The sequence below is a fragment of the Limulus polyphemus genome, unplaced genomic scaffold, assembly GCF_000517525.1.
Source record: "Limulus polyphemus unplaced genomic scaffold, Limulus_polyphemus-2.1.2 Scaffold41, whole genome shotgun sequence".
Taxonomy (NCBI): domain Eukaryota; kingdom Metazoa; phylum Arthropoda; class Merostomata; order Xiphosura; family Limulidae; genus Limulus; species Limulus polyphemus.
Window position 1 is genome coordinate 912,488 of NW_013665651.1, and position 12,135 is coordinate 924,622.

General features: G+C 35.7%; 1 protein-coding gene across 5 annotated transcripts in view; it reads right to left on the minus strand.

Moving 5' to 3' along the window:
- Positions 1-12,135, minus strand: part of LOC106461965 — a 77,044-nt gene that overhangs the window by 34,993 nt on the left and 29,916 nt on the right. For 2 of the 5 annotated variants that reach the window (XR_002611119.1, XR_001290961.2), the window contains one exon: positions 10,553-11,386. The exons of the other annotated variants lie outside the window; for them this stretch is intronic. The gene's annotated coding sequence lies outside the window, so the exon portion shown is untranslated. Of the gene's footprint in view, positions 1-10,552; positions 11,387-12,135 lie in introns of those variants that run through there. 5 annotated transcript variants of the gene reach the window in all.

Consider the following 12,135-nt stretch of genomic DNA (forward strand, 5'->3'; position numbering starts at 1 on the left):
AATGGAGTTAATTCTATAAAGCAATATAACAGTAAACAGTCGCCAGCTCTTATGAATGACAATGAAGTTAATTCTAATAAAACAATAATAAACATGTAAACAGTCGCCAGTTCTTATGAATGGCAATGAAGTTAATTCTAATAAAACAATAATAAACATGTAAACAGTCGCCAGTTCTTATGAATGACAATGAAGTTAATTCTAATAAAACAATAATAAACATGTAAACAGTCGCCAAGTCTTATGAATGACAACGAAGTTAATTCTAATAAAACAATAATAAACATGTAAACAGTCGCCAGTTCTTATGAATGACAATGAAGTTAATTCTAATAAAACAATAATAAACATGTAAACAGTCACCGAGTTCTTATGAATAACAATGAAGTTAATTCTAATAAAACAATAATAAACAAGTAAACAGTCACCGAGTTCTTATGAATAACAATGAAGTTAATTCTAATAAAAACAATAATAAACAAGTAAACAGTGTTTCAATAAAATGAATAATGTTGTGTTACTAATTCTTAACTAAGAATCTGGCATACATAATTTGATTCACACCCTAACAGTTGTTGTTCATACAAATTGATGATAAATATGTAGACCACTACCATATCTGTCATATCCCTGTCGGTCTGATTAATCCCGATATTGGACGAAAGGCTTCATCGACACTAGCTTTGGTAGATGTAGTGTGGTTGATATATTATAGCATATTCTCCATTGCTTTCACTAATGAGTTCTTAGAATACAGTTCTGTTTTAGAGGGTGAGAAGGAGTCTAAGTTTAGATCCATCAGTTGTGACAACTTGAAAAACATTCTCGTTGATGTTAGGTGAATTGAAACTTCTTGAACCAGCAACTGTAGAAACTTCATAAGAATGATAATTATAGAATGCGTTGTTTTGTAAGAGTTCCTGAACACACAGTTAATATTATACTGATATGTAATATAAGTGTGTATGTGTATATGTACGTGTAATATTATATCATATTATATATATATATACTGTATAATTTTAAATGCAGGCAATACCGAGAACATTATTGGAGGGTAAGACCAATGGAAAAAGACAAAGGGGGAGACCAAGAAGGAATTGGATGAAAGACATATGTGAGTGAGTATAACTGGACTATGCAGGATACTTCAGAGCGGCGCAGGAAAGGAAGACATGGCACACCATGACATCGAATCTTCTGAGAGGATGCCAACTCCAGACCAGATAATTTTAAATATTCATCGTACATTACTTTGTTCAAATTACATTACCAATAGTATGATGACTATCATTTTATTTATGCAGATTCACCGTGATAGGATGTTTTCTGCCTTTCTTTAGTTTTTACCTATGACTAAAAAGCCTCGTATAGATACTTTAATTTTGCGTAGAGACCAGACTTTTGACGCCAACTTTTACAGTTTTGAACATGAGGGAGCACTTGAATCCCCTGGCTTCCGTAACATTTTAAATCAACAGATCTCAAATCCTTAACTACCAAATGTGATACTTTCTTCTGGATGTGAATATATTGTGCCAAATTTGTCACATATCTGCCACGCTATATATTACATCCTCAGATAATTAGTGACATCATACACTGCAAACCAGTACTATCTTTCTAATCTCCTACAGTAAAGGTTGCAATCAATGTTGCCTCCCCTCAGACATGAGTTAAATATCAGAACTAGACTAACTACTGGCAACCTGGTTTCAATTGGAAGGGCATCATGAAATTTGTTCTTTCAGGGTGCAATACAGATAATTAAAATGTACGATTAAAAGGCAGTCAATTAGTTTTCTATGCATTAATAACAAAATTCGACATTTTGAATAAGAGGTTTAAGCATGTTTAAAAAACTATGTCATTTTCACATCAAAGTAACTTAACTCTGAATAACAAGTCAACCTTTAAGTAATATGACAATGTGGCTTGTTTCTTAAGCCAACAGATGGGAAAAAAATTAATGAAATGTAATTCAAGCAGAAAGTAGTAGCTCCACATTTAGAATTAGAGGCGAACCAATCTTTTGTTTGCAAAACAACACACACACACACACACACACATATATATATATATATATACATTTAGTTGTAAAATTTATTTCATCATCAAATCCAATGTTGCAAAAGCACTATCACTGTTAAGATAAGCAATCTTGACTCGTACTTCTTTATTATCCGTATGCACATGCATACGGATGTCAAACATCCACATCTACTTTTCATATTTTTTTCATTTGTGATGTTTGTGAATAGAGATTAAATCTGATAGGCGATGCATACCTATCACAATGTGGATCTTACCTCTAGACATAACTCTTCTATTAAAGTACAGTTTATCCTTCCCACATCCTAGTTGTATACTGGTTTTACTTATTTGTCTTTTATGTGTGACAACTGTCTGAAAAGTCACCCTTTCCCTCATATACATGAACGACACATAACATCTGAAACTATTTCAAGTTATTCCTGTGATGAAAGTTATTAACAAAAATCACCGAAGGTTTGAAAGGTAAGGGTCGTGACTAGATTTTTTTATTTATTTTTTGTTGCTCTGTGTTCAATCCCAACCATAGTAGATGGGTGGTGCGTTGCTACATCTTGTCCACTCTTCCAGGCAGTATAATTGAGCACACATCAACTCCTCTGTCAATGGCTCCTGATTCTTCCAATGGATGAGCAGCTTCTCCATAACATACAGTTTTAACTTGCTTACATGATCAACATAATTCCGGGCACCATAGTGTGTGTGTGTGTGTGTGTTTAATAGCAAAGCCACATCGGGCTATCTGCTGTGTCCACTGAGGGGAATCGAACCCCTGAGTTTAGCATTGTAAATCCATAGGCCCACCACTGTCCCACTAGGGGACCCGAGAACCATAGAAATGCTGAAATTCATAATGTGACGTGTTATGTTTCCAGATGAAAAGATGGTGATAAGTCTACCCAAAGTTGGGCATTTTACATACATACAGATGACATGTTTGTTCTAAAGCACACTCACTTTTTAGTTGTGCTTATTCACCATACTTATTGTAACCCCTCTATTCTACTACATAATTCTCTTACCAAACTAATGGCTTATGTTCATACACATCTACCGCCATTGTATAAAACCATCCTACATACACCTGTGTGCACTGGGGCATGTTTAAATTAAGCAGTGGGCTGTATGTAAGGCCAAACAAGAGTGTCTTGTCTCTTCTGGTTTGAATGTTCAAACATAAGTAAGAATAGAGTTATTATTGAATAGCCCCATATTCCATCGTAAGATATTTATATATAAAGTTATCATCCCTGTTGGTCTGGTCTTGACACACAAACATGGAAATCGTGAGCTTCAATGTTTGACTTCCATTTAACCAGATCTTCACCACTTCCTAAACACACAGCACCAATTACCAAAAAACATGCTGTTGAAATTTACTTCCTATTCCGTATGGATCTCTTCTGGAGTACCAAAATGGCTAATGCATTGTTTGGCCAAAATTACAACAACAGTTTGAACTATATTAATGATAAAAAAAATTAGCTTTGGCCAACTTGATAAGTAACCGTTAGAAACCAAACACACATCACTTACTCTTCTCATTCTTCAAGAAGAAATGAGTATGTACAGGACTATTCATAAGAGTGATTAGTTTGCTACTTGTTGTCAAAACTGGTCCTGGCACAGCTAGTATTTACTTTGGAACACTCACATCTACACAGAGTACAGTATCAGCACCATGGGTCCACATGTTAATAAGGATGCAACCATCTTTGTATTGACGTGTTATACTAGTTCATGTTAGTGTATGGCATTCGCTATAACTCTCCAGTTCTTGTATTGTCAAAGTCTAAATAATGTTTTGCCTCAGAAATTTGTGCAATCAACAGTTCCATAGAGGATTGAACTCCAGTTTGTCATTAGTCATAATATAGATAAAGCATAACATTTTTCACGGAAGTTCCTTTTTATGGTGTTGTTATAGCACTCCATCATGTTCATTGTTCGACGATATCATGTGTGATCATGTGCTCCATACTACACTGCTTGTAAGACGACAACTATGTTACCACTGCCAGTACTGTTAAAACTCAAGATAAATGAAGAATTCTGATGTGAATAAGCTAACACTGGTGCATTGATTAGAGTGCATTTTTATGATTGAAACTCTTATTCACTGATGGCAGAGGTGTTAGTATTAATGAAAAATTGGCCACAAAACATCATCGATATGAAATGAATCCAAGAAGACTGTCTACTACTTTTCATTCATGTGTTATTCTCAATTATTATTCATTACCATCGTCATAGGGTTAATGAATAAACTATTCTTTTAGTACAACATGACCTATGAACTCCACTTGTGTATGCTTAAGTTCAGACCATATACACTGAGACACAGGCCAAAGAACCTTTAAAATTTTTCATTAAAAGCTAACACATCATCCACATTGATTAGGCATGTCTCCATTGCAAGCCACATGACCAATACAGTATACGATTTAAATGGCATGACGCAGGATAACTCTAGTTGTAAAGGCCGTTTTCGTTATCAAATGTGACCAATCAAAAACTGGACATTGAGTCTAAATTGCTGAACCAATCCTAGTGTGTTTGAATATTTATTTGTATTTGGCAGCAGAAATTTGTCAGTACATCTTACCACTTTCATCTTGTGGAAAGTTACACCCAATCTAATATGCTTTCTTCCTTCCTCGTCATAACCAGACACTTTATGAGGGTTGTATAATACTGTTCTGTTACATTTGGTCTATTTTCGGTGTGGCTATTTCATGGATGGTCAATGCCAGCTGGTGTGGTGACTGTTTGATTGAGTATGCATTGCCCATATCTTTGTAGAGACGAGTTATGCTAGTCTTGTAAAAGAAGTCACCAGTCCCATGAACACATCAGAAAACTGTGGAGGTTGTTTTCACAATCATGCATCAACAATATCAAGTGTGCAAGAAGTTTTGTTTAAACTCAGACATAGTATAGGTGAAGTGACATCTATATCCACCAGAAACTTCAACTCGCATCTCCACAAGTGCATCAAAGTTTTCCAAACAAACCTCTGAACTGCTATTGTTGAATAAACAACCATACCTGAAGGAACTGACAGACAAAAGTACCCTCCAAGGATGTGTTTATATGGAACCAGGAGTACGGGATATAGCAGATATATTGTAGCTTACATACTGTTACATATTTCTCTTTTCTTTCACTAATACGTTCTTATAATTAAATCTAAAGGTGACATATGGTCATTAGATGTTTCCTACCCTCTTTTTGTGAATGGATGAGGGTGTTAGAAGAAATGGCTGATCTTTTTTCACCATATGTTATGTAGAAGCAGTATATTTTTAAGTTCGTGGACTTCCGCAGTTGAAAATGGATGGATGTTTATGTATTTCCAGTTCTCCTTGCATTAATTTACTTTTTATGTAAAAAGGAACTATATTCGTTCAATACTGACGACCTGTCCAAGGTATTTATACCTGTTGGATCTAAGTTGACTGACATAATCCTTTGATGGGAACAAGAATTGCAGAAGCTGGTTGCTTCGTAGTAGACTGTTACACAGTTGACTGTGCCATTGACTTTTGCCTGTTTGTGGGTTTGTTTAAAGGTACAACTTCAAAACACGTCAACACATGTACAGCTTTAGACAACTGTGCACCATCTCCTATACTTAATGGTGTTGAACTTGCTCGATTGACTGGCCTTTTATTTCTTCTTGTTGTGTCGCTCCAACAATTGAGATGTTGTGTGCTGAATACTGTCCCTCTAGGCGTATGGGAGAAATTTCATATTAAAGTATTGACACGCTCAGATTTTGCTAATGACTAAACTATGGTGTATATGATTCTGTACTTTTTACTTTTAGGGCTAACAAAGCTATTAGCTACGTCAGATAGCCAGGGCACAACCTAATTTCTGGTGAAAAAGAGGTCAGTGAATGATGCTAGGGAAAGCTTGATAAAATCCTAGCGAGTACTAAACATCCAAAAGTGGAATTTCTCCGATCTATCTGGTATCCTGTGATCTAAATGAAACTTGAAATAGGTCATAGTTTGTCATCTTTATAACTCCAATAGGTCATTCTGCATGTAATACACAGCTATAGTCTAGATGGACAGAAAGAAGGGGACTGGAGAGGGTAAAATGAATAAAAGAAAAGTGTAAAAATTAATACTTTGCCACTCAAATGTAATTCTGCTCATGATTGGTCAAAAAAAGTGAGTTCTACTTCATTTTTCATTAATACGATGGATAAAAGGTAAAAACCACAATTAAAAAAAAGGCTTGAATTTTGGCCAGCATGTGGCATTTAGGCGAAAGAAGAACAAAAGGAAAATGTAATAAACGCAAAGTTTATTGACATGGATTATACCAGTTAAAACAACTTATTGGATTCATTATTAGGCGTGTTAACACATCTTTCTCCCAACGGTTACACTAGCCAAGTTTCACACAAAAATGATTTATTAGCCAATCACATTCAGACCATCCTGGTTAGGGACAGTTCTATGTCAACTCATGCAAACAAAATATAATCTAAATCTTTAATGTGAAGAACTATGTAAATTATTCTGGTCCATATGACAAGAACAAACCATATAATGAAGAGAGCCAAATTTAATTTATGATGACTAGTTTCAACACATAAATTACGTCAAATAAGGGACCATGCATGACTTATTGGCTAGCGTTCCCGGAATGTGAATCTGAGGGTCCCACGTTCGCATCTCGTTGTTGCAAAAACGAACTCCCTACTTTGGGGTCGTTAGTACGCTGTAAGAATGGTGGTTAAATCCAACTAGTCAGATAAGAGTAACCCAAGAGTGAATGCTCTCCTGATGAGCTGTTCTAGTCTATCAGTTCATAATTAGGGACGGTTATATAAGGTAGATAGCCTTTTGTGTAGCTTTGTATGAAAACCTGAAACAAGTATAAGAGAAAAGTAAATAAGATCATGTAATAACCTAATCAAAACGTGTGATATATTTAATCAAACCAAAAAAAAGTGAAACGAAATCAATCCCGTAATCACATAATCAAAACGTGTGGTATATTTCATCAAAAAACAAAATCAAAAGGGTGAAACGAAATCAATCACGTAATGACCTAATCAAAACGTGTGGTATATTCAATCAAACCAGAAAAAAAAAGTGCAACGAGAAATAAATGACAACATGAAGTATACTGACAAAAAAAAACAGTTGTGTAATAGCAAATGTTAATCAGAATGGGTTATTAATTAAACTGAGAAAAAATCAAATAAAGATGAGAGTATAGTAAAATCGCCTGGTGTATAATTACAACCAAATAAAATTAAGATATAATAATGGTTGGAGACGGCTTGAATAGGCAAGGAAGAAAATCTTTAATATGAGTTTAACGTAACAGCAAATGTACAACGTTTCGACAAGGTTTTTTCATTATCAGATGATGACATTTGCTGTTACGTTAAACTTATATTAAAGTTTTTCTTCATTACCCATTCAAGCCGTCTCCAACCATTATTAGTCTCAAAGTGGGTTTCTCGTCATCGAATTAAAATTAAGATATGCTAATCAAAACTACTTGGCATATTTAGTCAAACAAAAACGTGTAAGACGAGAATTTTGTAAAATATTTTGGGACAAACGAGGAGCCATTTAAGGTCACTTGTTACAAGCAATAAAATAATATAAGATAATGATGCAGGCAAATTAAATTTTCTTCCTTATCCAACCTCAAAAAGAATTTGATCCTAGGTGTTTGACTCCTCGCAAAGCTACAGAATTTGCTACAAAACAATTACAGTTTATGAAACTTTCTTTCCACGCTTTCGCGGTGCGGTGAGAGTACATAAATTAGAATTATTGCAAACATATTAGGACAGAAAATTTACTTAGACTACATAAAATATCGTGTAACATCACTTGAGAGTTATGTATTTAACTGATATTTCTAACGAGGCAAAGATGTATAATCTCCAAACTCTTTAGCTTTCTTTACAATTCGAGAATGTTTATGAATAAATAGTCCATGTAATAAAACATCATTGTTAATTAAGAGCGACAAAAACAAGATGTCGTCATCACCGTCGTATCTCCTATTTCTCCAACAGTCCATGAAATCTTCTATGATGGAGCTGTGCGTGTGGCATACATCTGATGCTAAGTTAGAGGAGACACTTGGCTTTCAGCCAGTAATATCCACACAGAAAATGCAAGAATATTCATGCGCCGAGCGTTTCTTTCTTACTTATTTTTTACTTGTTGAATTTATCCAAAAAAGTACACACACACACAACTATCAAAAACGAAGCAATACGATCTGTACATGCTGATTTACGATACTTCCAGCTGTGATGCAGTCTCTTGTGTGAAATAGACCAAATGTGACTTCAAAGTGTTGTGACCTCCGCCTTTGTGGTCTCCTTTTAAGGAACATTAGTCTTGGTTTTGTGCTTCTAATTAATTATTCTCATCTTAATAACAGCCTTTATCTGACTTCCTTAATGAAACAAAATAGCTATTATGGCATGATAAAAGCTCTATTACAAAAACGCCCCATTTCCTGACATAAAGAAGTACAGGGGATCCGTTAAGCATCATTTGTTACAAATGCGCAAAAGAACTTGTTTATTAATAACACTTCGATTCTAATAACTTTGTGTTTTACTGAATCTACGAACAATAGTAATTCTTAGTAAACCTTGTATAAATGAACTTTTGAATTATTAATAAACCCTTCTATCCAAGCTGTCAATCATAAAAATAATTGAGTCGTATAGGAGCTATCTGTGCATAAGCCGTCCCTAATTTTGAAGTGATAAACTATAGGGAAGATAACTAGTAAACAGCACCCACCGCCAACTCTTGGACTATCCTTGTCTGACGGTATAGTGGGAATTGACTGACACGCTTATAGAGGGCACCCACGGCCCAAACCAAGAAGCATGTGTTTCTGGGAACTGAACTCGAACCATGAATCCTCTGGTTTACAATACAGCACGGTAGCCACTAGTTATGTCTGACCTTCTCTGGGGATTAGGGATGATAATTTTCAACTTACTTCTCAGAATTTCGAAGCTGTTAAGAAAAACAACCAGTTAATGTATAACAAATTATACTCATTTGTCCCTCGTGGGCAAATGTCTCTCGTGTCTGTTGTATCCCAGCCGTTCTGAAGAACCATGGTATTGGACAAAAGGTCTCATCGACACTGGATATAGCAAGTATAGCGTGGTTGACGTTTTATTATACACTCTTCTCTAATTTCACTCAGTAGTTCTTATTAATATTAATAATATAGCAAAAACTCAGTGTCCTTATAGATAAAAATATAGTTTTTTTATACTCTACAAGCATCTAAAATATGAGGCAAATATTTGTAAGAGATGTGACACGATCTAAAATCCTTGTAAATCCACAATAATTAGTGAGACCTGCAACAGTGTTCCAGGACGTGTTTTTGTTGTTGTTGTTGTTTTTGGGAATTTGCTTATTCAATGGCCCGGCATGGCCAGGTGGTTAGGGAGCTCGACTCGCAATTTGCGGGTCGCGGGCTCGATTCCCCGTCCCACCAAACATGCTCGCCCTTTCAGTTATAATGTGACGGTCAATCCCACTATTCGTTGGTGAAAAGAGTAGCCTAAGATTTGGCGGTGGTTGGTGGTGACTAGCTGCATTCCCTCTAGTCTTACACTGCTAAATTAAGGACGGCTAGCGCAGATAGCTCTCGTATAGCTTTGCACGAAATTCAAAACAAACAAGCTTATTCAGTACTGTCATATGTAAACATAATATTATTACAGCAAGTGCTGAGCCTGGTCTAGTGGTTAGCACGCGCGACTGCTGCGGACCTCAAAGAATAATAAAAATAATAATAATCAACAATTTTAAATAGCGCTTCATACTGTAGGGCTTTGAGCGTTTGTTATGAATTTCGCGCAAACTATACGAGAGGGAAGGCAACTAGCTAGTCATCAACACCCACTGCAAACTCTTGGGTGATTGGCCGTCACATTATAACGCCCTCACTGCTGAAAGGGCGAGATTGCGAGTCGAGCGCCCTAACCACCTGGCCATGCCGGGCCAGCTTTGAGTGTGTTATAAGGTGATGATTAAATTCCACTATTCGGTGAGACAAGAGTAGCCAAAGAGTTGGAGGTGATGTTGTTGATTAGCTGACTTCTCTCTAATCTATCAGCTTAAAATTGGCGACGGTTAGCGCAGTTAGTCTTTGATTAGTCTTGCGCGAATACTCGAGAACAAACAAATACTACGGCAGTCATGAAACACATATACTTTCTTGTGTATATCGGTGAGTCAAAAATCTTGATTTTTCCTACTGTTGTTAAGCAAGTGGGAAAAATCGGAAATTTGTTGACAAAGAGTGTTTAGGCATATTGGGGCTCATAATGTCATGGTATAAAAACCAAATCAAGGTAATCCAAATGTTATTTCTGAAACTATCAGTCTCAGGTAAAATTTGTCGGCACATAGTTTTATAACACAATGATATTACCTCAAAAAACGCTGTTTATTTATTGAACATTGCTCTCCTGAATTCATCAGAAAATAATAACAAAAAATACAGTATGCGTATGTTCAAAATCAATATAACTTAAAAAAAAATGAAATAGTGAATCTTAGTAAAGAATTACACGGGAATTTCTGTACATGCCACACGAATTCGTTCTTGCAAAATTGTAATGGATGTGGCATATACCCGTTCTTTGATGTAATAAGTTCCAATCCACTGTTCTGGAATCTTCATATAAGCAATTGCGGAAATGGGTTGAAACCACATCCTCTGGGAAATCATCAACAAATCTAGTCACAATGTCTTATAGAATCAGATCCACAAAATAATTCTCTGTTAGTTTCTTGTCCTAGAACATTAATCTAATTATGTGATGACAATAAATGTCACACTACACATTAGTACGCCATTTTACTTGATTGTCGTATTGCCGCAGACAATGTGAACTGTCAGTTACCCAGTAGTGGCCATTATGGGCATTGACCAATCCATCCCGCTAAAACTGTAGCTCGTCGGATCATATAATGTGCAATAGAAATCTGGCCACCGTCGTAGTTTGGTAGAGCCTGTTTCTTGAAGACAGGGAACAGTGGGTACAATTTTGGATGAGTACGGGTGTCTTGTCGCGTACATTCTTGCTGTTGCTACAGAATTCCGTTGGTATTCTCCGTAAAGTAACACCATGTGTAACAGTCATCTTCTGTGGATCATTGATTCTCTGGGCTGTGAGGAATATTTTACACCATTTTAAGCAGTACAATACAGGGTAAAGTGGGTATAGAAACGTGTAGTAAGTTCCAGAAGCAGAACAGGAAAGTTGGTAGATGTTCATTTGCATAATTTATGACTCACCCTGTAATAAAACGAAAAATGTTCAATTAACGTATAATCACAAAGAGAAAAACATTTTGAAGAATATCGTTGTGCGCTACAACTTTTGTATTGACATTTTTTGCGCAAGCTGATACTTTTACAGATGGAATTTGATTGACCTTGATTTGACCTTTATATTATGGCGAAATATTAGGTATCAAATGAGCCCCGATACATCTAATAACCCTATGTCAACAGCTTTTCGATATTCCACACCTACTTCTCTACAATAGAGAATATCAGGACTTTTGACTCACCCTGTACGTATACTATAAGTGCAATGATTAAAGTTCTGGATTAAAATATACGCCCATTATCTATGCAAGTTTTCATAACAGTAAATACGGTCATCATTGAGTGCAAAGATAATTTATTTTACCAGTTCAATCAAACTTAGGATTGAAACATATATCTATAAACAAAATAAATGCGCTTTTTGAATAATATAGAAAATCATGCCTACGTTCGATTACTAAAAAGTTATTCATTTTATAAGGTTGAAAGTTTGTAATGGACTGCTCTTCCCTTGTTTCTTAAGTGGGACTGATATTTCGATCTCCATGCGAAGGCCTTCATTTCGGCCGTATTTTAACGTATATCTATTTTATCTGTTTCCACATGTAATCCTCATATTGCTGTTACGGTTCCGTAACTTTTAGTCATCCATTTTATTGTTGTTGTTTGTAATTAAGCACAAAGCTACACAATGGGGTATCTGTGCTCTGCCCA